The following is a 22035-nucleotide window of genomic DNA, read 5'->3' as shown; positions in this document are numbered from 1 at the left end:
GAATGATTTTCACAATCAATACCCATGTATATAATTAGTCTCTTTTGATCACAAAATTAATTCTTGATCGATACTAATTAAATAATATGATTTCGTATTAATATATTAGAACCTATAATATATTAACAAATCATAAATAGCCTCTTCTCTAAAGTCCATCCTATCAAATTGTTCTGGTGATATGCAACCCAAATGGACAATTCTACTCTCGGGTCAAGTATAAACCAATTATAGTTATGGGCTTAGACACCTAATCCAACAATAATTGGACTAGAACCATAACCACCACCGTGACGTGGTGGCCGCCACCATGAGTCGTCGTTGACCACCACTACCCGAGGTGGTAGTGGGTGGTGCCCGACTTGTTTAACCCTAGTTGACCTAATGAAACCCTAATTGATGTAAAGACTTAGCTTTTAGGCCAAATTGGGTTGTTATTGGGTTGGAAACCCTAATTAGGGTTTAGAAAACGCTAATTTTGGATATATAGGTTTTGCATGTCGGGACCCGCATTTTAGATGACCGGATTAGGATTATGTATTAAGTCGACCACACTACATGATTGAACCAATAGATTGACGGACTTAATGGATTAAGTCCTTAATGGGTTAAGTAGGAAACAATTAACCCTAATCATCATTTTATTTGAAAACCCTAATCTTACTTGGGCCTTAAGTTGGGCCTTTTTATTGAGCTTTGGTGATTCGGCTATTGATGGGCCATCCAAGAACAATGATATGGACTAAGAATATATGGATGGGCTTTAGGGTAAGGCCTGTGTGAGGGTTTGGGCCCAATTTGGAAAATTGGGCCATAGATGGGCCATAACTGGGCCTTGAGGATTATGAGAGGTTAGACCATTGGAATGCCAAATGTTTGGACTAGACTAAATGTTTGGGCCTTCGGGTAATACCATGTAGAGGTTTGGGCCCAATTTGGAAACTTAGGCCATATGTTGGTCTTTGATTCATAGTTTGACTTTTGGGCCTTTGGATTGGGGCTTGAGTTTGAATCAATCTAAGATGGGGGTGAAGTAGTCTTTTACCCCAAGCATGGACTTATGGATATGTGTTGGAACCCAATTACTGATTTAGTGTTATTTTGATGATTGACAGTTCAAGAATATGTCATCCAGCAGCTAGAGTTTTGTCTGAGGGACTTCAGCAGTGTGAGGTGAGTTACCTTCTAGTAGAAGTGGGTCTAAGGCCATAATGTCGGCCCACTAGTAGGAGATGTTTGTTAGAAGATTGTCTTTGTGATAATTGTTTGGTGTGCCACTATTTGTTATGTTTATCTAGTAGTATGATATGTTACTATGTGGTAGTGGTAGGGGTGAAATAGTCCCCGGTTACCGGTTGAAAGATACCGAAGGCAGTTACCAGTTGAAAGATACCGAAGGCAGTTACCAGTTGAAAGATACCGAAGGGGAAGCCAACTCCCATATATACTAGGCAGTATGTGATTTATGTGTTTATGCTAGGATATTATGTGGTAGTGGTAGGCTTGAAATAGTCCTCGAATACCGGTTGAAATATACCGAAAGGGAGGCCAGCTCTCGGTTACCGGTTGAAAGATGTTCAAGGGGAGGCCAGCTCCCGGTTAGCGGTTGAAAGATACCGAAGGGGAGGCCAACTCCTGTTTACCGGCTGAAAGATACCGAGGGGGAGTCCAGCTTCTAGTTATGCCAGACAGATATCGATCGAAAGATACCTAGGGATTGGCATTATGTATATATGGTATGTGTTATGATGGGGGAACTCTCTAAGCTTCGTCCTTACGATTTATAGTTTTTGTTTCACGTACTTTGTTTTCAAGGGAAAGGAGTTGGCATGATCGCAGCGCATCACACTATGCTTTCCGCTTATGAGATCTTTGGGATTACACTCTGATATTGTTTTATGTTACCATGTTTTGATTATTGACACTTTGATTTTGACATGGGATGTTATTACGGATGTTTCTATGCTAATTGGTTTTATAATAACTTAATTAAAAATGAAACTTTTGGTCTTGAGTTTTGGGATGTTACACACTAATTACATGCTTAATGGAAATTGTGACTTCGACTAAGGAAATTGTTATGAGCTTCTCTAACTATTTTTAACAACTAAGAAAAAGTCTAGGTAATCTCAAGCTTCGTGGATTACTATAGCCAAATTAAGGATTTAAAACAAGTATTGCACCATTGGATTCTAATGATATGTTCATCAAAATCCAAAGTGAGGAAACTTTAAGTCAACCATTTCTCTCTTATTGATTTTACATCAAACACTTATTTTTGTTGAATTTTCCACTTAAATCTCAGTTTAATCATAGTTTTTTTTCAAGTACTTAAAAGACCAAATCCCCCCTATTTTTAGTTTTATTGTCATTTTACAAATACTTTTGCAAAGAGATTTTTCATAGAGTTATTGAATTGAACCAATCTCCGCGGATTCGACCCCTTTACCACTATACAGTATTTTAGTGTAAAAGATTTATGGTTATTAATTTTGTTGGCCTCGACAACCACAAGAGATTAGAGATGTTCTGGTCTATCAAGACCACGATGATGGAGTACTTTGAAGACAGATACACAACCATTGTTGAGAATGCTGCTGTTGCAGCCTCTGCAGTTGTGGTAGCTACGAGTGTTGGGCCAGGACGAGTGTTTCAGTATCGGGACTTCGATAACATGAAGCCCCTGACTTTCTATGGAGTTCAAGATCCGATTATAGCCATGAGGTGGTTTTTTTATGTGGAGGGATGTTTCTTCACTTGTTCCTATCCTATTGACCAAAAGGTCAGGTACACTCTGAACCGACTGAGGTCCGGAGCGAAGTATTAGTGGAGATTGATTAAGAGAGAGTGGCTGGTACAAGAGTTTTCGGATTTGAGACAGAGATCGGAGTCGGAGATGTAGATCACCCGGATGTTTACCGAGAGGGAGATGTTTTGCCTTGAGTTTGCTTCAAAGCAGGCTCAGATGACTCGTTATCTGAGCATGCTCAAGACGGACATCAGACAGTTCGTCTCCACTCAGCGATGTGACACTTTGATGGAGTTACAAGAGGCCACTAGGCAGCGTGAGCTGAAGATTGAGCTTCAATTGAGGGAGTGGAGGCAGGCCCCGGTGTTATCACAACCTATGCCGGAAAGGTTTAGGGTCGCTGACTCCAAGAAGGGGAGTTAGTGGGGTCGCACTTGTGGGAAGTGCGGCAAGGCGCATGATGTGGTTTGTCGATCTTCTTCAGGGTGCCACAAGTGTAGTAAACATACCCACAATGCTAGGGATTGTAGGAAGTAGACTCTGGCTTCTGGGGTCATATTTTGTTACCATTGTGAGCAAGTGGGCCATATGAAGTCCTAGTGTCCCCTACTAGCTGCCAGGCCGGAGCAGGATCCAGTGCCAGCTACCTTGAGGATCATGGACGAGAGCCAGGGTAGGGCAGAGCCCCTGAGGGCTCGAGGACGCACCTTCCAACTTACTGTCGAGGAGGCTAAATTAGCACCAGATGTGGTGACTGGTATGTTTCTATCCCTTATTATATTGATTATATTTGTTTTATTCTGATATGGTTGTACCTCTGTTAAGTATGTTTCTAGTGAACTCCTTGTTGGGTTTTGAGCACTATAACACTCCTATGGTGCACATGCAATCCTATATGATTTGGATATATATTTTCTCTAATTATACATGCATTCTCAATTTTCCAAAGCATACATCCTAACTAGCATACAATTGAAGCTGTACAACATAAAAAACTAGTTTAGATGAATACCTCTTGACGTAGGGTGTAGTTCTTGGCCTTTGAAAGCTTGAGCACCTCAAGTGTGATCCCTCTAATGTTTCACAAAAACCAAATGCAAGAGGAGGCTTGAGAGAATAAGTTACTTAGCTGAAAATCGATTATGACTCTCTTAGAATGAATGTTGCAACCGATTTTGGCTATGAGGAGTTCCTTTTATAGTGTTGCAAATGCTAGGGTTACATCCATGCAAACTCTAATGCACCATGACCTTTCATATTACTTAGGCTTCATGGGTTAAACCTCCATGGACTATCTCATTGGTTTAGCCCATCCTAAATAACCATGGATCATTAGCCCACACTATAAGAATCATTTATTTATACAATCAACCCCCATATATTTAATTAGTCTCTTTTGATTACAAAATTAATTCCAAATTAATTCTTGATCAATACTAACTAAATAATATGATTTTTCAATTAATATATTATACTTATAATATATAAATAAATCATAAATAACCTTATTCTCAAAAGTTCATCCTATCAAATTGCACTGGTGAAGGCAACCCAAAAGGACCATGTTACTTTCAGGTCAAGTACATCCCAATTATAGTTATGGGCTTAGACATTAAATCCAACAGTCTCCCACTTGGATAAGTCTGATAACTATAACTGCCAATGCAACTCCAAGACCCGATTAGTAATCATAGCTCTCAAAAGCCGCTGTCGAACTCTAACCCACTCAGTGACCTGTCATTTAGATAAGGGATCATATATTCCTTTGTTCTCAGGATATCTGTGCGGACAAATACATGGAACATAGTCATGCTTATTGTCCTGCAATTTTTTTCCCGATTTCCGATTCGTCTGACATAGTACATAACTGAACACATCAATTTAGTTTTGATCAGGCCCGACACAAAGTCAAAACAGAATCATCGAGGGGCCCAAGATATTACTTTTAATCCTCTTAGGATAAAAGGAATAGATAAAATTCGACATTATATGCTTGTACTAACTACTCATCAAATCATGCACAACGACACATTTTATAACATCAAGTTACTGATGCGTTTTCATGCCATCAATGCACAACCAACTCATAGTCAACAACTCATATATCTTGGTTTGAATATTATATGATATTATCGTATCACAATTACTCGTGATAAATTCCATGAAATAATTCAGGTGAGTGTGGGTTAATCTAATACTCAAATCTTATTTCAGAAGTACTCACGAATGGCGTAGCAAACTTTTGTTATGTCTAATGCTTTAGACAATCTACAAGCCAACTCATGACAGTCTACCCTCATTAACTACTTCCAAATTATGTTCGACTATGGATGGTTTGAATAATCTTATTATTTGGGAAGTCAAAACATGGAAAGTGAAACACAAGAATAATACTAATCCTATATGGCCCAAATACTTTTGAGTATAAATAAAACACCTTTTATTTAATCACCATATTGATTACTGTGACAACCCGAAATTTCCATTTGTACGAACAATATCTATTCAATAGAAGTCAGTCCAATTTCAGTGATTTTCAGACTTTTCCGAACAAGTTAGTGTACATTAGGGTTTACACTTTAGGAGATATCAGGAGAGTGGATGCTCCTGGGTTTGTGAAATTTGAACATTTCAAGTTTCATAAAGTTACAGTCCAAGTTCAAGAATAAAAATATTTTCTGCCAAAATATTTCAGGACTATAAATAGTTTTCTGAATTTATTTAATTCATTATTCATAATTCCAGCTAGAGAAAAGCCATTTTCTCTCTGACAGATCTTCGGGTTTTTATCCCAGATTGTGAGTAACTCTTTCTAGTAGTGTTAGAATGCATATTAGATGCTTATAACATGATTTAGTGGGCTAAATCATGAGATCTAGGAGTTTACTCCCCAAGGTGTTCTTGGGCGGTAAACTCCCGAAACAAAGCCAAAACTGACATTGGTGCTAGGATAAGGCCTTAGAACATTAGGTAAGCATATTAGGGACATGAAATCACACACAAAACCACCCAAGATTGGGAGTTTACGGCCCATAACTCTCTTAGGCCGTAAACTCCATATCATAGCCCTAAATGGTGATTTAAGGACTTAAGGACTTTAAGGCTTGCATCTAGGTTGTTCTCCCAAGTAGCTTAAGGTCTTAAACACATCAAATGACTCAAATGAAAGTGAGTTTACGGCCCAGAACTCTCCTAGGCCGTAAACTCCATGTAAATGGTCACAAAGGGTGTTTTCATGACACCTAAGGCCCTAGTCCTTTACAAGGAATTGTACCCACTAAATGGAAGGACCAAACCACACCAAAATCACTTAAACAAGTGAGTTTATGGCCAAGACATGGTTCTTGGGCCGTAAACTCCTAAAAAGGGCACTAAGTGGTGCCTAATGCCATCATATGCTAGGATTAAAAGTCTAGAACACATCCCACTAGTACAAGAGGCTTGAAAGCAACCAAGGAATCACCCCAAGGGAGTTTATGGCCGTAAACTCCAAGGGGAAATGTCCTTGACGCTGTAAACTCCTATTTGGAGTACTTCTAGGCCTTAAACCCTTCCAAGAACATAGCCACTAGGTTAGAATAATTCTAGAAAGCATATTGGACTTCAAAACACACCAAACACACATGTTTGGGAGTTTACGGCCGTAAACTCAAGAGTTTACAACCGTAAACTCCATGTGTGATGGATTATGGAGAGTAAACTCTCTTGTAGGGTCCTTTGGAAACCCTAAACTCAAGTACCCTGTCCCACAATAGCTTAGATGAAGTCCTTACGGCTTAAAACACTTACATATAGTGTTATCTATGTCTAGGATGTCTTAAACATTATCAATTAGTCTTTTGTGTCTAATTGAGTGCATATATGTGTGATTATATGTTCATTAGGATCGTAGTGTGTGCACAAGTCCTCGCTTGACACCTAGCAATCTGATACCGTTCAGTTCATTCCAATCACCAACTGCAGGTGAGTTCATACCCCGTAATCAATGTTTTAAAGGATTTTAAATGCTTTAATGGGGGGGAATACAAGTAGAAACAAACATGTTATTAAATCAGTTTCATGTATTTTATAACTGTGTTTTCACTCAGTAGATTTCACATATTTCAAAAGGAGTCACGTGAAATGGTTTTCTATCTTAAAATACTTGGACAACAGAAGTATTAGTTTTGAATTGTATAATGACTTCAAGTCACTTTAAATTATTGTTCAAAGCTCTTAGATATCTTGCATAAACCTACTTGATCAATCACATACTTTCCATTTAACTATCATAGGGATAGTTAGAAGATATCAAACAAGAGTCAGTTCATTCATGAGTCTATACTAATGCCATACATGATACATGAGTACACGTACTTAGGATTATATGATACATGAATTTGTTTACATATACTTACCTGTTACATGAACACACTTACATGAATTCTATACAGGGACACTTCTTCATAGGTACATTATTATGTACTTACTTACCTTGGATACTTGAACTTAGATCTAAGAGGATGATTTATTAGTATTTACTGTATAAATTGTCTTTCCTATCCCCGTTCAATGGGATGTTTCGGCGGGACTTACCATTTCGAATCTCACTGATTAGCACCAGTGATCGATGACGTCTATGGATGTCTAAGGTAGTCACTTGATTTGTGGTCAGTGATAGGACTAACTATCCCTCCGCCCGCTGTTGCAACAGTGGACGAGATGTGAATCTTCAGAGGATCATTAGGTTGACGATCTACGTCAAGAGATCGATGCAGGGACTAACCCTCCTTCCATCCTGCTGCTGCTACAGAGGATGAGGGGACACTCTGCGGATGTTCCTTAGGGTCTATCTTTCGCTTCATGCGATGTAGTGTTGGTCCTAGTACCCAGTGACAACACTTACAATATTATATTTTTCCTGTTTACTTTATTCTGTGACACATTCACATAAACGATGAGTTAGACTAAGCACTTTTAGTACTAGTCTACACAAAGGAAAAACTATCATTTTACAAACAGAACATTCGAGTCTTGGTAGAAGACTGCACTTCATACTTACAAAACATTCAGGTCTTGGTAGAAGACTACACTTCATTCATACAAAACATTCGAGTCTTGGTAGAAGACTATACTTCATTCATACAAAACATTCGAGTCTTGGTAGAATACTACACTTCATTTATACAAAACATTCGAGTCTTGGTAGAAGACTACAATTCATACTTATAGAAAATAAGGGTTTTTCTAGGGATTTCATACTTACCTCAACATTTTCACTTAAATGTTTTCATGGCATTCATAGCAGGTTGTCACAAAAAAAGCAATGACACTTATATACTTATGAACTCACCAGCTTTAAAGCTAATACTCGCTTTCAAAATAACTTGTATTCTCAGGTCGCCAGTAGACAGGTACGGAGGCCAGGTTTTGAGAAGACGGAGCAGTCAAGTCTCGTCTTTTATTTTGATTGTATATTTTTGGTGTCTTACTACATATAAAGAACACACATGTATAAAACTTTACTTATAATGCAATGGATGATGTTGTTTCTTGTTTATTATATTACACTGTTGTGATACTGTACATGACGTCCTCCACCCCAGAACGTTTCCGCCGTTCGTGGTTTTGGGGTGTGACAATTACACATTATTCTTTGTATATTGTTTCGATTTATCAACTAACACTTAAATTAAAACAATAGTTATCCCATGCTCCAAGCATGCACACTATGCTTACCTACAGTCCTTACTTTGTGAAATAGATCAACTACAAACATTTCCAACAATACTCATTTCTCAATTCCAAATCCTTATCGTAAGTGTAAGAATACCAAGTTCTTGCCACTTACTGTAATTTGTTAGATTCTAAACTTATATGCAGTGATCCTTTTGTAACGATTATGTACACAAGTCACACAGACTTTGTCAGTTACAAAACTGTCTATTGGAGATTGTTACAAGACAATTCCATAGATCCGAATCACAACACATTCCTTTGAACATCCTTCTTGCATAAAAGTTTCTAACTTTCTCATAGATTCTTGATATCCAACACTCATTATGGAAACATTTCCATATTTGTCATATGACAAATCATTGTTAATAGAATCCTGTCTATTCATAATAATGTCAATATGGTCCATCCATTACTATACTTCCAACTATCCATAAGCAACCAATCTTTGGCGAACCTTGGATTGTTCTTAGTTGTCGTTTAATAACTTTAGTCATATCCAGTTCTAGGCCTTTTTCCCTCTTAACGCCCTAGGCATTTGGAAAATTAGAACACATCAATATTATAGTATATGCAATCGATCCTATGCCTGAAGCATATGGGATACAATTCATAATGTCTTACATAAAGACATGATACTTGACCAGTCTTTTGCTATAATATTTCCATATATAGAATTTCCAATGTTTAAGCATTTCAACATGACATGGCATTCATATAAATCCTTGACTAAATTTGATTAAAATCTCAATCTAAACTTTTAGAATTGAAATGAAGTATAAGTTCCTCTCCCTTAATTATAGCAAAACAACTTTTCAACGTTGCAACTTTGCGAATTAAAAACTTTGTTTTCTATAATTAACATGGCTAACTTGCAACACTTACCATAATAATTATGCTCCCATTAGCATAACAATTATTTTTCTACTTGCATAACATTTATGCTCCCACTAGCTGTGACATAAATCCAGAAATCAGTTGGACTTCTAAAAATCAATACTTTATTGACTTTCTTACCAAAGTTCAGATTTCTGAAACGGGATGCTTCGATAAGCCTTTATCTAAGCTCACACACCTTTTATTAGAAAGCTCATATGTGTGTGTAAACAATTTTAGAACTTACAACAATAAGTCTGAAATGTTTAGATATTTTTCCATTTCTCACAATTCAAACTATGAATAGGGATGTCGTACTCATAATCGAATTTGAGAATGCAAATATCACAATTGATAACTCTTTAAAATCTACATAGTGAAAGCGTTTCCTCACAATCATTTTCATGAATTGAAGAGAAACCTTATGACACTTCGATTTTTTTATGGTGTATGTGTTCCTATCCATGTGAATTTGTCATAACCATAATCTTAAGACAAGGTTAGTGATAAATCCAAACTCATATGGACTGAACCTATCTACTCTTAATTCCTTGCCACTCAGTAACACAAGGGCCTACCATGTCTTCCAAGTTATTGAGCAGCTCACCCTTACTGTTTAATGAACTTTTACTTATCAAGGTCCTTAGCCTTATGCAAATAGTTGAGAACTCATAGAACTCATGTGCATAGTAAACCTTAGCTGGAATGAGCACATAAACAAAAATATGTCAACACATTATGTTACAAACCTAAAGTCGTGTTCTAGCGATTAACAATAGGTTGACTCTAGATTAGTTCTTAAAACTTTTCAAGATCTTTAAGACCCCTACTAACCCTTTAACATATAAGTTTCTCTCTGTCAAGAAACATTACTTGACAAACAAATATTCAAGAGTTAGTGCCATTTCTTATCAAGACAAACAATTTTGACAATCAGTCTTAGTTGATCTTTGATTTATCCAAAACATTACAACTTACCGATTTCAAATGTACAACAGTAGAAAACATTTTACTGTACATTTGTTGGTATGCCACTCAATATACAATCTTGGAGTATGACTCTAAGATTTGATTTTGGAACGAAGTATGATTCATCTTAATTTATTTCACCATTTCACCAATTCCCGATTCCTCTTCTTAGCCAAACAAATGCACTAAGGCATCCTTAGAGGATCAAATTGTGATATGGTTTTCATAATCATTAAGATGATCATAAAACACGATACTCAAGTACTCTCCCATCTTTACAGATTGTAGAAACTTTTATCTTTCTGTAGACTTTGATTCTTCTTATTTGTTCTGCTATACATTGTGACTTTTCAATGAATCAGAATTATACTTAATCTTGTAAGCATAACCATATTTACTAACTTTAGTAAACCATAACGAATAGTCTTATCGTTCTTTGTGGTGAACCTGACCAACACACAACTAAGTGTACACGGTCCCATAGTCCTTCACTTAACTCACCTCTGTATGTGAACAAGGAATTAGTCCTAGTTTCCCAAAGATGAAGGTTCTAATTCATCATACAATACAAGTTGCATGATCCCAAGTTTCTGTCCAATTGAAACTTGGGTGATGAGAATGTTTCCTATTTGGTAAATTTAGACACTACCACAAATGAAAGAATCAAATCCATATTGCTAAAAAATACAAACATCAATTTTCACATATGCCATTTCAAGGAAATATAAAATAAGATAAAATAAATCTTTTTCTTTATTTATATAATTGCGGAAAAACTTTTCCTTGCAATGCAATTACAAATGAAAACTATGTTATTACAAATTTTTAAGCAATCTATCATAACTCATAAGGAGCAGCTCAAAAACCTGATCATCGAACCATGCGATCGAAATCCATCTCTACACGATCAGACTCAGCATGCTCTTTCTTTAAGCTTTCTTTCTTTTATTCGGTCCTACAAAACATCAAAATAGAAACTTATCACATCATGTATTAAGAATCTCCACATAGGAACTTAATAGAGTTAGATAGTGGACTTACGTGAAGTAGAGTCATACATTTTGACTTTACCATCTCTTAGATCTCTCAGGTAGTCAGGGCAGCTTCGCAACCAATGCCCATTCTCTTGGCAATAGAAGCAAATAGAATCTTTTAGAATGGTACACGGGAAAATCTCAAACTTACCATTTCCATTTCCATTGGAAAGAGAAGTCTTTTCTGTACATCCAATGTTTCCATTGTCAATGTCCATGGAAGTTTGGGAAGTGGATCTTCCATTCAATTTTGCATAACCAGTGCGCCAAATCATCATTGATTCAACAACAATTAGAAAATAGGTAAGATCGATTAGGGACATGTCGCAGTCTATCATATATTAATCTGTAATGAACTCTCCATATGACTTAGGAAATGATTAAAGAACCAAGTCAAGAACCAACTTCCTTGACACAACGACTCCTAACATTCCCATCATGTCAATGTGTGACTTCATCTCCAAGACATGTGCACACATCCATCTTGGTGTTTGCTACCCAATAGGGCTTGAGTGACCTTGAACTTTTCAAGTCTTTGAACTTGTGGGTTAGGGAGAATTATTGGAGAAGGTGGAGGAAGTGAATTATGATATTGTGGAATATCATCTTCATGTGGAAAGCTTTTTCCATTGGATTCGGAAAGACCGTAGTTGTCTGAACTAGACATCTACAATGGGTGAAATTCAAGTTAGTTGATTTAAGTCCTTCGTATAACACCCAAAACGAAATATTAAGGCTAGGACCCAACACAATATTTCACAATTGTGAAAAGGGATGTCGTAATCCAATTGTAAAATAGTTGAAGGAAGGTAAAAGATGATTTACCAATTTCCACCATGAAAAACGAAAAATGAATTTTAGGTTTTAAATGAATTGAAATTCCTAGATCTTTTACGATTCATTGAACTTTTCAATGGCACGTTTAAATCTCGATTGTTCCCTTCAAGTTTTTAACTGGGTTGCCGAGGATCACAAACAAGGTGTGATTAACCATGAAAATGTGTTTGGTACTCTTAATGTTGCAAATCACCTAATCAATGTGTCGGTTAACCACACATGCTCCATTGATCTATGATTAACATCAATCTACCCTTTGCCACACTTTCCAGTCCTAGATTAGCGTGCCGGTTAACCACACACGCTCCACTAATGACTTAGCAAGGTGAAAAGTGCAATTTCATGGAATAGCACCATTTTCACATTTTTCCTTAAGTAACTAAGATTGAGAATTTAATAACAGTTTAGTTACTTTATAATTATCATTATACTTTTAATGAGAATTAATGTCCTATCCTACCCATTTGGCTAACGACCCTCCACCAGTCAAGGAAGCAATGGGTGAGAGTAGACACCCATTAAACCACCATTTTATAGGCAGTAACCTTATACCCCCCTTATAGACCGACTTCGTGAATGAAGCTTACTAACAGTAAGACTGACTTGTCTTATATATATATATATATATATATATATATATATATATATATATATATATATATATATATATATATATATATATATGCACACACACACACATTAAACTTATAATATTAAATGTTTCAGTTGTGAGACTTTACAAATTCAAAACCTTGAGGACAATTTTTGAAACTTTTCAAAACTCTTAGTTTCCATAACTTATGTGTTAATGTTGGTTTTATGAAAAGACTCTTGATTTTCCATAACTTGAGGACAAGTTATGGAGTTTATTAAAACATTTATGATAAGACTATTCATGTTCCATAAGTTGAGGACAAGTTATGGAACTCATTAAAGAACATTTAGATCAATTCTAACAAGGAAAATTATCATATGGTTTTGTTAATAATAATCTAAACTAGCTTATAAGGCAAAGTAATTTCAAATCAAATGATACAAGTAATTAGCTTAACATATAAACTAACAACTACCATAAGAATTTTTACAACTATCTTTTGATGACTCTTGGAATTCATTTCTATAACTTATGAGTTTAATGTTATTTTAATGTATGAGAGTTTTCATTTTCCATAACTTGAGGACAAGTTATGGAAGTCATTAAAATCATTAAGATCAACATTTTAACTAACAAAAAATTATCAAACAATTTATGTATGACCTAGTTAAACTCACAAGTCAAGATAGTTCACATCAGTAATTTTACATGAAATTAACCTACCTTATAAACTAATACAAATCTTGAAATTTTGACAATATCTTTTAATTGGATGAGCATGATCAGTACCATATAAAAAACTGATTTTATGATTCAAAAGAGTTTGTGGTAATGATCCTAATCCAATTTTGGCCAAAAACCCCGAAAACTATTGTCTAATTAACCAACTCGTCGAGCCCAACAATGGTGTTAGGGTGCAAAGTCACTCTTGGATGTTGTGTTTTAGGCTTACTCTCTTGTATGTGTAAATGGGTTGAGTATTTCCTATAAATAGGAAGTGAGTGACTCCCATTATGTAAGGAACCATTTGGAGTGTTAGATTAGAGAGAGAAATTTTGTACAAACCCATTTGTATATTCTTTCTAGATCTAATATGAGCTTAAAAAGAATTATTTACTCCTTGTGTTCTTGATTTGTATGATGAATCACTAGATCTTTCTAATTCCGCACATGCCATCATAATCAACACCACTACAATTGGTATCAGAGCGGGTGTTCTTGAATCTCATCAAGAATTGATCCTTGACAGCTATTTTGATTTGGTGATTCATTTTGTTCATTGATCTTCGTGTTTAGAGAGTGTTTTTGTGTTCTAAAAGTCGAATTTTTCTTTGATTTGATCCATAATTCGACTTTCTCTCTCTAGAATACTTGTTTGTATCACTTTATCTCTCTAGAAAACCTATTCATAATCACTTTCTCTCTCTAGAAAATTTCAAGTTCTTGTAATCATGGAGAAATGGATGATACGTAGGAATGATTTTCAAAGTGAATGCTCATTTGAATATCTTCTTTATAGCTTAACTGTTGGATTGATGAGTGAATGTGATATTGTTGTAAATGCATAAAAGAATGAACTTGGAGAATTAATTAGTTGTACAATTTTTCGAACCAAACATTTGTTTAATCGTTTGATTACAACATATCAAAAGAGACGAAGAAATAGAAGAGATGGAGAAGTCATAAAAGGAATTTCTCGTGCCGAATGCAAATATGGAAGCAATAAACTTGAATATTATGCAGATTGTCGTGAAGCTCGGGATGGTGTTCTTGATGATGATGATGTTCAAGAAAAAGGAGTTCAATGTGATGTTCTTGATGTTCAAGAAAAAGGAGTTCAAGTTGATTCTCAAGATGAAAAAGTTTTTTGCTCGATTGGAGTTCAAACCGATGATACTTTGTGTTCTTGTGATTCGTTTGAAGGAATGATTCCTTATCAGAAGCCGGTGGTTCAAGAAATTCACAAATATCAAACTCCAAAAGATTTGATTCAAACTCAAAATGTTCATGTTGTTGAAAGTGGGTTTGTTCATGAAGTCAAGTCTTCAAGATGCAAAAAGATGAGAAAGAAGAAGATGAATCGGAAGAATAAGCGGGTTTACTCACGAAAATCGTCAAATGTTGTGAAGCCAAAATCCGTGAAGCAAATTTGGGTTCCAAAGCAACAATCTCCAAGTGTTGCATTGAATTTGAAGTCAAAACCCAAAAGTGTTGGTGGTTCTTTTCAAGATGTTCTTGGATCGTTGAAGAACACGAAGAACGAGTTGTACATCTCGCATGGTGGGTGGTACAATGTTCGATTTGGAGATTTTCTCATTCCGACCAAAGAACCAAGATCTTCCAAATTTGATTCGTTCATTGAAAATGTGTAACATCCAAAATTTCAAAACAATTAAAACTTTTCAAAATCACCCATTTTATTAACATTGTTGCAAAAAGGTTTTCAATACATTATTAAACAGAGTAATTTCCCAGGTTCAATTCATAAAACACCAACGCGAGGAACGGTACGATCACGCCTTTGCCTTGCCACAGACTCTTGAGAACCTGAAACATAAAACCACAACTGTAAGTCCGAAAGCTTAGTGAGATACCCCCAGAATACCAACCACATATACGCCTTTCCAGGCCCTGACCTTCCGGTCCATGTGTCTCAGGGGACTTCCGTCCCTGCTGGGTAAACCTTCCGGTCCTACCCACGCCGACCTTCCGGTCCATCACACAACATAATCGCCTTCCGGCCCATAACATATCGCCTTCCGACCCATAACATATTGCCTTCCGGCCCATAAGCATAAAATGCATATATATCATAACAAACAATCATATAACAGTGCACAAACAACAATCGATCACAGATCACATATTATAGCATTACTCTAACAAGATACCGGTCTAGCCGGTTACTATTATAACATTACTCTATGAATCAGTCAACATACTAAATGCATACATACGCCTTTCCAGTCCATGACCTTCCGGTCCACATAGTAATGCCTTCCGGCCCATAACATATATTGCCTTCCGGCCCATAACATATAACAACTGACAACTACCCGGATTTCCATCCGATAAAAGGGTTGGCATTGGTGCCATAAACCCTAGCGATATAGTGAGGATAACTCACCTCGAAACTGCCGACTGAACAGATAGCTCAAGCTGCTCCGATCACTGATACGATCTCCACCTCTGGATAGTCACCAATGCACTGAACTCAAACAATAACAACAATTACCAAAATACCCCTGGAACCACTGGTAAATCCTTGGTCAAAGACAAGGTCAAAGTCAACCCCTGACTGACCCTACTCGCCGAGTCAACCCTAAGACTCGCCGAGTCCCCAGGCTCAGAACTTCACTCAACCCGCGACCTAACTCGCCGAGTCACCCCAAGACTCGCCGAGTTCAACGACTCTGAGTCCACTCGCCCTTAACTCACCGATTCCTTAAGACACCCTTTCTACACGTCGAGTATCCCCTTTTTACTCGACGACTTCCTCCTGGAAGAATCGCGGGGCCACCCCGACTTAACTCGCCGAGTCTGAAGAACAACTCGACGAGTCCCAGTTATCCTTCAAACTACTCGCCGAGTCTGTTCATCAGACTCGTCGAGTCCATGCCATGCAGTCGATCAAACTGCCTCCTGAGATAAGTATTGCCCCGAAATACACAAGCATGGGACCTTCTGGACCTCTAAGGTCCTAATACAGGGTTATAGTCGTTTGGGTAACAAGGGTAACACTTAATCTAATCACAAAGGAGTTCCATAAACCCTAATTCCATACACATCAACATAGCAGAGGATAATTCGAGTTCTTACCTGAATAATGTGCCCTCTGTGTCCCCAAATCCTCAGAACGTGACTCCCTTGTTGTTCCTTTAGCCAAGCCCTTCTCTTCCTTGCACCACAACCCTTCCAAGATCAACAATGGCCCTTAAACTTTGCTCCAGATGCACCCAATCGATTTAGGGTTCTTCTCAGAAGGCCAAAATGAACAATGACGGCCAATAAGTGCCTGTTATACGTCCCAAACCTGAACGGTTAGGGTTTCCGCTGAACAGCGTCGACTCGCCGAGTCCATATCTGGACTCGTCGAGTCCAGTCGCGATCCCGCGACCAAGTCTGCGATCCTACTCGGCGAGTCTAGGCTCCAACTCGCCGAGTCCCCTCTTAAAACACCCCCAAATCATAATTATATCAATATTTGAAATTCCGGGCTGTTACAACTCTCCCCCACTAGAACTAGACTTCGCCCTCGAAGTCTCACTCTGAAAATAGCTCCGGATGCTGCCCCCACATATCACGTTCCAGATCACAGTTCATTTCCGATCCTCTCTGGTGCTGCCACTGAACTAACACTAGAGGTATCTCCTTATACCTCATAGCCTCGATCTTCCGATTTCTGATGACCACGGGTCTCTCAGCATAATTTAGGCCCGCATCCACCTGAATGTCTTCTAATGGGACCACTGCCGACTCATCGGTTAAACACTTCCTCAATTGCGACTCAAGAAATATCATGGATTTGTCTCAAATCCGTGGGCAACTCCAACCGGTAGACCCTCAGGCCTACCCCCGCAATCACATGAAAAGGCCCAACATACCGGGGCCCCAACTTGCCCCTCTTCTTGAATCGAATCACTCCTCTCCAAGGAGAGGCCTTCAGGAGTACGAAGTCACCGACCTGAAACTCAAGCTCGGATAGGCGTCTGTCTGCATAACTTTCCTGTCGGCTCTGGGCGGTCAATAACCTCCGTCTCATCTACTGAATCTGCTCTGTCGACTGAAGCCCGATCTCTGTACTGTCCATCGCTCTCTGTAACCGAAAATTACCCAAGATGCAACTCTGCTCTAAATCCCAACAATCACTCGACCAATAAGGGTTAGGAAACCATGAACCACCGGATCCCCGATCCAAAGCTCACTTTGTCCATCCCGGACCAACTGAGAGATCCATTCTCACTCTCAGAGTAACTCTCACAAGTTCTCCTCTTGCCATCACATACACATGTTGAACTAGCCCCAACACCCGCAGGTTGGAAGACCCGATACACTGATGATATCCTCGAACATCTCCCAAGATGAACCACTACATCCACCCTACACTCTGATCAGAATCACACTGAGAATTTAAGATTCTCTCTCCCCCTGCATCCCTTCTGAGCCTCAACAGACATCCCAAACCGGATGGGCTCCTACTTCGCTGTCGCGAACACGATGCTCAAAGGCATACCCGAAATACTCTAACCATAACTCTGCTCTGCAGCTTTCCTTCTCGTGGACTTGCACTCCCCTTCGGAGTTACACACCTTTCTCTTTTCCTTCCAAGGGACCCTCTTGGCCATACTGCCACTCCAACCGGTGCCACGGTGCTTGCCCCAAGCGACACCACCCTTTTTGCGTAACCGCTATTCACATACTCTGGTTCTCATTGCAGGGGCTCTCAGTCCCATGCACTCTCTCCACTCATCAAAATCACTGCCTCAGCTAAACAAGATCACTAACCCGGGGCCAGACCTTCCAATGCAATCACACTGCAACATATACGATCCGCAATCTCAAACTGATCCAACAATACCAACAGAGTCTCCAGCATGACTGGACCGACTCTCATAACACATACTAGCCACTCGAGGCGATATCCTTGTGGGTCCGTACACCCAAACTCTGCGAACCCTCAGGTTCTAACTCTGGGAACCTTCCGGTTCCAGCTCTAGAAACATGCGCAATATAATCTCGTGGGATTAATGCAGTACAACCCATCACGTACCTCAAACGTACCAATACTCCGATCGCATAATCCCGATTACTTACTCAAGCTTGATCCCAGCCTCCTCTCAGGCCTCCACAATCAAATACCCTAGGTCTGTATCCCACCCCGCATACCCGACACTCGCTCTTGTCGGCCTATACTCTGAGCTGACAACGCTGCTGAATCCTAACAGCTAAGCACCCTCACATACTCATCGATCTCCCGGAGAATTCTCCAATTCTCCCCCACTAAAGCACTGACTAACTGCCACCGATCGTCATTAACGACCTTTCAGAACAATCCTGCACAAGAGAACATTTAGCCACTGACTGCTTCCCACGAGCATAAGCAACCCTCAGCAAAGCACATCTCTTCCCTGATCAATCCGCTCAAAAGAATCTGGTCTTTCAATTATCCACTCCACGACTGCAGATGCTACCCGACATTCAATCCAGTGTCGCATCTCCACTAACAACCCTCACGAACGATAACCAACGGAATTCCCAACAATAACCCGTAACCAAACCCACAACCTGCCAAAGGATGAATACCACATCGAAAACCGCACAAGGCTACCGGCACCAACACACCAAACTATAACTATATCAAACCATCAGGGGACAACGAATGTCAAAGCGAAAACCTGAAACACCAATCCATAACCATGCCAAACCCGCGAAACAACGAATACCGCATCGAAATCCACACTTCCAGCACAAACAATACGCCACAATCAATGCAAGCTAATCAAGACATCAAGAAAGCATCATACCCGCAGCTGCCTCTGGCACTGCTCCGTCTCCCTCTGCCGCAAGCTAATAAGCACGACCCTGAGCCCTTGGGGCTCCACTCCATCTTGTCCTCCTCCTGAACTCCTCAAGGTGGCCGGTGCTAGAGCCTGCACCGGTCCTGCATAAAGCTGTGGACAGTTGACCCTCAAATGTTCAACCTGCCGACACTGATAACAAATCCTCAAATCCCAAATTGGCACTGACTGTCGACAATCCCGTGCACCGTGCCCCTCCTTTCCGCACTTGCGGCATGCACCCCCGGACCAACAAGCTCCGGTGCCATCCCTCCCACACTACCCACAAGTGTGGCCGCTCCGATCCCCCCATTCTAACATCTACGGTCCTGGACCGTTTCGGCGCCGACTGCGACTGCATCGGGGCCTGCCTCAGCTCACGCAACTGTAACTCAACCTCTAATTCACGCCACATGGCGGCCTCCTGTAACACCAACAAGGTCTCGCACCTCTGCGCAGACACGAACTGTCTGATATCCCCCTTGAGCATACTCAGATATCGGGACATCTGAGCCTGCTCCGAAGCGAACTCAGGGTAAAACATCGCCCTCTCAATAAACATCCTGGTGATCTCAGTCACCGACTCCGAATCCTGCTTCAGCTCAAGGAACTTCCGAGCCAATCTCTCCTTTTCCTCCCGCGGAACATAGCGAGTACTGAACATCTCTCTGAATTGATCCCATAAAACCGCAGCCCTCTGTGCATCGGAAAATGACCTCGTAGTCAATCTCCATCAATCCTTCGCTCCTAGTCTCAACAGGTTCAGAGCACACCTCACCCTCTGATCAGCAGGGCATAAACTCGTGGAGAAACACCCCCCCCCCCCATGTCTGATAACCATCTCATAGCAGCAATCGGGTCCTGAACTCCATCGAATGTGGGGGGCTTCGCATAATAGAAGTCCCGATACTGAAAACCCCGACTAGCTCCTCTCTCTGCCGTTGCTACAGCCGCTGTAACTGCCGCGGCAGCTGTCTCTGCGAGAGCCGCATATCGCTCATCAACTACTCAATCATGGCGGTCCTGATCGACCCAAACCATTTTGGCAACTCAGCCCGTAACAATGCAGCAACCTCATCACGCAGGACCTCGCGAATCCTCGCATCCCGCTCGCTCGTACTCGTCCGATCAATAACCTCCGACGGCACCGATCCACCCGGAACTCGCTCTCCAGCTCCCGATCCTGATCCGGATCCAATATCATCATGCCTCGAGATCTCCATAATGAAGACACCCTACCAATCTCAGACACTCCCCAAAATCCTGGGATCCAACTCTCGCAACCCTACCCTAGAGTCCATGGTTTCCCTGATACGCGTATGGGTCCTGTGCTTTCAGTAGTACGGGCCCATACTACCTTCCACACCTACCCATATTTGTATGAAGTACTACCACAATACCCTAGGGAACATGCATAACACTATCAACCCTCACCACTAGAGGAACGCTGAGAACATCCCATAAGGGACCCTAGGCTACAGGCATCACATATCAGGCAACATTATCATGAATTCCTGAAGATCCCTAGCCTAACTCTAGCATGTTGTTCTATCAAGCTCAAATAAACAAATATCATGTATGGTATCTTGGGGTTACTTACTGGCTCCGGCTGATTGTACCTCCGCGTCCTCCTTTTACTAACTTTGAAAACCATTTTAATTTCTCATTTTAATTTTTCTTTTTAAAATCCTCCTCGATTTGAGACTGGAGTCACACGAATGTTTCCCCAATTCACTCAAACCAAGGCTCTGATACCAACTTGTAACATCCAAAATTTCAAAACAATTAAAACTTTTCAAAATCACCCATTTTATTAACATTGTTGCAAAAAGGTTTTCCATACATTATTAAACAGAGTAATTTCCCAGGTTCAATTCATAAAACACCAACGCGAGGAACGGTACGATCACGCCTTTGCCTTGCCACAGACTCTTGAGAACCTGAAACATAAAACCACAACTGTAAGCCCGAAAGCTTAGTGAGATACCCCCAGAATACCAACCACATATACGCCTTTCCAGGCCCTGACCTTCCGGTCCATGTGTCTCAGGGGACTTCCGTCCCTGCTGGGTAAACCTTCCGTCCTACCCACGCCGACCTTCCAGTCCATCACACAACATAATCGCCTTCCGGCCCATAACATATCGCCTTCCGACCCATAACATATTGCCTTCCGGCCCATAAGCATAAAATGCATATATATCATAACAAACAATCATATAACAGTGCATAAACAACAATCGATCACAGATCACATATTATAGCATTACTCTAACAAGATACCGGTCTAGCCGGTTACTATTATAACATTACTCTATGAATCAGTCAACATACTAAATGCATACATACGCCTTTCCAGGCCATGACCTTCCGGTCCACATAGTAATGCCTTCCGGCCCATAACATATATTGCTTTCTGGCCCATAACATATAACAACTGACAACTACCCGGATTTCCATCCGATAAAAGGGTTGGCATTGGTGCCATAAACCCTAGCGATATAGTGAGGATAACTCACCTCGAAACTGCCGACTGAACAGATAGCTCAAGCTGCTCCGATCACTGATACGATCTCCACCTCTGGATAGTCACCAATGCACTGAACTCAAACAATAACAACAATTACCAAAATACCCCTGGAACCACTGGTAAATCCTTGGTCAAAGACAAGGTCAAAGTCAACCCCTGACTGACCCTACTCG

The sequence above is a fragment of the Lactuca serriola genome, chromosome 8 (assembly GCF_051521515.1).
Source record: "Lactuca serriola cultivar US96UC23 chromosome 8, Lser_US96UC23_V15, whole genome shotgun sequence".
In the NCBI taxonomy this organism is placed as follows: domain Eukaryota; kingdom Viridiplantae; phylum Streptophyta; class Magnoliopsida; order Asterales; family Asteraceae; genus Lactuca; species Lactuca serriola.
This window is presented reverse-complemented; position numbering follows the sequence as displayed.